Genomic DNA, 6,359 nt, shown 5'->3' on the forward strand with positions numbered 1-6,359 from the left:
CTGGAAGTTTGGAGGGCTCAGAAGAAGACAGAAAAGTGTGGGAAAGTTTGGAACTTACTAGAGACTTGTTGAATGGCTTTGTCAAAAATGCTAATAGTGATATGAACAATAAGGTCTAGGCTGAGGAGGTCTCAGATGGCGATGAGGAACTTGTTGGGAACTGGAGTAAAGGTGATTCTTGCTATGTTTTAGCAAACAGACTGATGGCATTTTGCCCCTGCCCTAGAGATTTGTGAAACTTTGAACTTGAGAGAGATGATTTCAGGTATCTGGCAGAATAAATTTCTAAGGAGCATTCAAGAGGTGACTTTGGGTGTTGTTAAAAACATTCAGTTTTATAAGGGAAGCAGAGCATTAAAGTTTGGAAAGTTCACAGCCTGACGATGCAATAGAAAAGAAAGACCCATTTTTTGAAGAGAAATTCAAGCCCACTGCATAAATTTGCATAAGGAATGAGTTAATTAATGAATGTTAATCCCCAAGCAATGGGGAAAATGTCTCCAGGCATTCAGAGGTCTTCACAGCAGCCCCTCCCATCACAGGCTTGGAGGCCTAGGAGAAAAAGATGGTTTCCCAGGCCGGGCCCAGGGTCCCTCTGTTGTGTGCAGTCTAGGGACTTGATCTGCATTGCAGCCACTCCAGCCGTGACTAAAAGGGGCCAAGGTACAGCTCGGGCTGTTGCTTCAGAGAGTGGGAGCCCCAAACCATGGCAGCTTCCATGTGGTGGTGAGCCTGCAAGGGCACAGAAGTCAATAATTGAGGTTTGGGAACCTCCACCGAGATTTCAGAGGATGTATGGAAATGCCTGGATGCCCAGGCAAAAGTTTGCTGCAGTGGTGGGGCCCTCATGGAGAACCTCTGCTAGAGCAGTATGGGAGGGAAATGTGGGGTCAGAGCCCTCAAGCAGAGTCCCTACTGGGGCACCACCTAGTGGAGTTGTGAGAAGATGGCCACGGTCACCGAGATCCCAGAAGGGTAGATCCACTGACAGTTTGCACTGTGCACGTGGAAAAGCCGCAGACACTCAATGCTGGCCCATGAAAGCAGCCAGGAGAGGGGCTATAACCTGCAAAGTCACATGGTCGAAGTTGCCCAAGACCATGGGAACCCACCACTTGCATCAGCATGGCCTGGATATGAGATACGGAGTCAAAGGAGATCACTTTGATACTTTAAGACTTGACTGCCGGGTTGGTTTTTGGACTTGCATGGGGCCTGTAGCCCCTTTGTTTTGACTAATTCCTCTCATTTGGAATGGCTGTATTTACCCAATGCCTGTACCCCCATTGTATCTAGGAAGTAACTAACTTGCTTTTGATTTTACAGGCTCTTAGGTGGAAGGGACTTGCATTGTGTCAGATGAGACTTTGGACTGTGGACTTTTGAGTTAATGCTGGAAAGTGTTAAGACTTTGGGGCACTGCTGAGAAGGCATGATTGGTTTTGAAATGTGAGGACATGAGATTTGGGAGGGGCTGGGGCAGAATTATATGGTTTGACTCTGTGTCCACACCGAAATCTCATCTTGTAGCTCCCATAATTCCCACGTATTGTGAGAGGGGCCTGGTAGGAGATAACTGAATCACAGAGTCGGCACTTTCCTGTGCTGTTCTCATAATAGTGAATAAGTCTCACGAGATCTGATGGTTTAAAAAATGAGAGTTTCTGTGCACAAGCTCTCTTCTCTTATCTGCCACCATACGAGATGTGCCTTTCACCTTCTGCCATGATTGTGTGGCCTCCTCAGCCACATGGATGGAACTGTGAGTCCATTAAACCTCCTTCTTCTTTAAATTGACCAGTCTTGGATATGTCTTTATCAGCAGTATGAAAACAGAGTAATACAATATTTCAAATAATAGATTCTTGAATACGTAATTCCAAGATTACACAGCTTAGAGAACCTCAGACTGTACCAGTGGGCTAAGCAGGATTTCCATGTCTAGTTTTACTCAGGAAGCAAACAGCTTTATGAAGGCAAACTACTACTGATGGAAAACCCAGTAGCAAAGAATTAATTACATTATTATGTTAAGTCTCCTTTTCTCCAGGTTTTTTATCTTTACTGAATTTTTTATTTTGTTTTTGGCCAAAGAAACTTTTTGGTCAAAAAGTTATTCTCTACTGGTAGCAGCAATAATTGAGAATTTGCTTTTATGCATTCACAGTTTGGGTTATTTTTCTAGATAGATGACAGACATCTATTCTCTTTTGAGAGAGATGACAAATAATCCCATTTGACACCCCTTTTCCTTTATTTGTCCACGCTTATCTCAAATCAACTAAGTATTTGGTGCACACTGAGAAGAAAAAGAGATTTTTTATATCTGTAATTGTGATGTTTTTGTTTTTGTGTCTATTTTTTATTACTCTCTAGAAAGCATTTATTAACATTTACTTTAATTTTCTTTCTGTATTCTGGAAAATAAATATAATACACAAAATGCAATAAAATGCTCTCTTCCCATTTCAAATAAATATAATTTGCTCTTGCAAAACATGTAATAATCTGTGTAATTCACTACAGTATATGTGTTAGTCCGTTTTCACACTGCTATAAAAAAAATACCTGAGACTGGGTAATATATGAAGAAAAGAGGTTTAATTGACTCAGTTTCACAGGCTTCACAGGAAGCATGGCTGGAAGGCCTCAGGAAACTTACAATCATGGCAGCAGGAAAAGGGGAAGCAAGCATGTCTTACCATGGCAGAGCAGGAGAGATAGAGTGTGTGAGGGTGTAAGTGCTACACACTTTCAAAAAAATCAGATGTTGTGAGAATTCACTCACTATCACAAGAACAAAAGGGAAGTCCACCCCCATGATTCAATCACCTCCCAGCAGGCTATTCCTCCAACACGTGGGGATTACAACTTGACATGAGATCTGGGTGGGGGCATAGAGCCAAACCATATCAATTTACTATCAGGAAAATAAGGATAATCCCTAGTTAAATTGTCACTTATTTTAATGACTGCCACAAGTATCTTACTCTGGAGAAAAAGAACACCATTGTCTGTGGGATTATATTGACTTGGAGACTGTTGCTTCTTGTTTAGAGAAGGCAAAGATAAACTTTTTTAAAAAGCATTTAGTGTCCACCAGGCACAGTGGTTCATATCTGTAATCCCAGCTCTTTGGGAAGCCGAGATGGGAGGAACTCTTGAGGCCAGGAGTTTGAGATTACAGTGAGCTCTGATTATGCCACTGCAGTCTACCTGAGTGACAGAGGGAGACTCTGTCTTTAAAAATATATAATAAATTTAAAATGTGTGTGTGTGTGTGTGTGTGTGTGTGTGTGTTTAGTGTCAAAAAGAATCTTAGTTTGGGAGAAAAATAGCATCCAGGTCTTTGCTAAATCAACTAAATTGTGTGGTAACTTTCCTGTTAATACTTCCTAGAGACCAGACCACATTCTGAATGATTCCTGTGTATCACACTGATAATTTTCAAATTAGTGGTTAAGTATTTGAATTCACAGTTATGTATATGCTATTATATAAACCCAAAACAGAATTTTAAAGCTCCATTGACAGGAAAGGCTAAAAATAATGGTGCTACACAGGACAAATTTATCTTTTTTACAATTGTTATTATTAACATTATAAAAACTGAAATCTATTGAATTATAAAGACTTAACACAGGCTTATAAATGCATGTGTCCATGATCACTTTAAGACAATGTGTTAGTTTGCTCTTACAAGTGGTAAGAATATTTTACTAACCAGCAAAAATTACATGTAGGTATTCACATTCACCAATCTTAAAAATTTTCTTTTGTGTAATCTATTCACACTCAAAAGAATACATCGCCAAGGAATAAAAGTCATTATTACTGTTTGCTTTCTTATGTTAGCAGTTGATTGGTACTTTATATACTACCTGGTAGAAGTAAATCAACATTTACTGTAGTTCCAGTCCCGCCAATATGTGGCTCATTTACATGGATGAGAAATGCTGATCAAACCATGCCACCTCAAAACATAACTGTGTTCAGTAAAAAATCTTACACAGGCTATAAAGTGGGTATTAAATCTGTCCTCAGTATTATAAAGGGCATCAATTAGTGTCCACCTGGTGACATAATATGATAACTTTTTTCTTCATTTATAAGGGTAGAAAATTATATGCCCAGGCATTCCTTTATAGCAACATGTTTATTTCTACAAATTTCTGTAACAGTTAACTGTGTACTCAAAAATTCACAAGTCCAATAAAACAAGTCTGTGGTTTCCTTCAACATTCTTAATATTTACTCCATTTCAAAGTGTGTATTAAAGTTGTTTGCCAAGGATGTATGTTCAAAGATCCTTGACAGGCTTGGTTTCGACAGTTCTACTGAGTGACATGAGTTGCTGAGAGGTGCTTCAGGGATGTCATTTGGTCTATCTCAGGCTCCCTTCTCTCATAATACAGAGCCCAGAGCTAAGTAGTGGTGAGAATCATGGCCAGGTTTGTGTCACTTTAATGGAAATTCCTAGAAACCTTAGCACTTGTGATTGTTTGGTTCCTTTCAAAAGGAAACATTTTTGTTCCCACAGTCCTCTTGATAAACGTCACTAAGATCTTCCTGCTGGGAATTCTCTAGCATAGCAGGATTCTGGGGTCTAGTCCGTCCCTGTCGTTTCCAACCAATCATTGAAACATACCACTTCACAACACTTAAACTCCCACCGAAAACTTTCCAACCATGAGTAAGCCACTGGTATCCAGGTAAGATACATTTGCCATTCTGGCTTTCAAAGTGACTACATCTAACCACTGTACTGGAACCACACACTTCTGTTCATATGTCCAAATGCCACTAGCCTCAGCCTCCTGGGTAGCTGGGACTATAGGCATGTGCCACCAAACCCAGCTAATTTTTTTTCATATTTTTGGTAGAGATGGGATTTCACCATGTTGGCCAGGATGGTCTTGATCTCTTGACCTCGTGATCCACCCAACTCGGCTTCCCAAAGTGCTGGGATTACAGGCCTGAACCACCACACCCAGCCAGAAATAATTAGATTTATTTGATGTCCATCTACTATAACAGTTACATGGGAAGAGTTGTCAAATCAGAAAAGACACCCAATCTGCCCTAGGCTAAATTTGCATAGGTAAATGCATAGGTAAAATGATATGCAAATACATACATTTGCATAGGTAAAGTGATGTTTGTATAAATATTTCAGGAATTATATATTTTACAAGAACTTCCTGGATATTTCTCAATATTCCTTGCTACTGTAATAGAATTTTTTTCTTTTTATTATTATTATTATACTTTAAGTTCTAGGGTACATGTGCAGAACGTGCAGGTTTGTTACATAGGTATACATGTGCCATGTTGGTTTGCTGTACCCATCGACTCGTCATTTACATTAGGTATTTCTAACGCTATCTCTCCCCCAGCCCCCTACCCCATGATAGGCCCCAGTGTGTGATATTCCCCTCCCTGTGTCCATGTGTTCTCATTGTTTAACTCCCACTTATGAGTGAGAACATGTGCTGTTTGGTTTTCTGTCCTTGTGATATTTTACTGAGAATGATGGTTTCCAACTTTGTCCATGTCCCTACAAAGGACATGAATTCATCCTTTTTTATGGCTGCATAGTATTCCATGGTGTATATGTGCCACATTTTCTTTATCCAGTCTATTATTGAAGGACATTTGGGTTGGTTCCAAGTCTTTGCTATTGTGAATAGTGCCACAATAAACATACATGTGCATGTGTCTTTATAGTAGTATGATTTATAATCCTTTGGGTATACACTCAGTAATGGCATTGCTGGGTCAAATGTATTTCTATTTCTAGATCCTTGAGGAATTCCCACACTGTCTTCCACAGTGGTTGAACTAATTTACACTCCCACCATCACTGTAAAAGCATTCCTATTTCTCCACATCCTCTCCAGCATCTGTTGTTTCCTAACTTTTTAATGATCGCCATTCTAACTGGCATGAGATGGTATCTCATTGAGGTTTTGATTTGCATTTCTCTGATGGCCAGTGATGATGAGCATTTTTTGATATGTCTGTTGGCTGCATAAATGTCTTCTTTTGAGAAGTGTCTGTTCATATCCTTTGTCCACTTTTTGATGGGTTTGTTTATTTTTATCTTGTAAATTTGTTTAAGTTCTTTGTAGATTCTGGATATTAACCCTTTGTCAGATGAGTAGATTGCAAAAATTTTCTCCCATTCTGTATGTTGCCTGTTCACTCTAATGACAGTTTCTTTTGCTCTGCAGAAGCTCTTTAATTAGATCCCATTTGTGAATTTTGGCTTTTGTTGCCATTGCTTTTGGTATTTTAGTCATGAAGTCTTTGCCCATGCCTATGTCCTGAATGGTATTGCCTAGGTTTTCTTCTAGGGT

The sequence above is a fragment of the Gorilla gorilla genome, chromosome 1, assembly GCF_029281585.2.
Source record: "Gorilla gorilla gorilla isolate KB3781 chromosome 1, NHGRI_mGorGor1-v2.1_pri, whole genome shotgun sequence".
Lineage (NCBI taxonomy): Eukaryota > Metazoa > Chordata > Mammalia > Primates > Hominidae > Gorilla > Gorilla gorilla.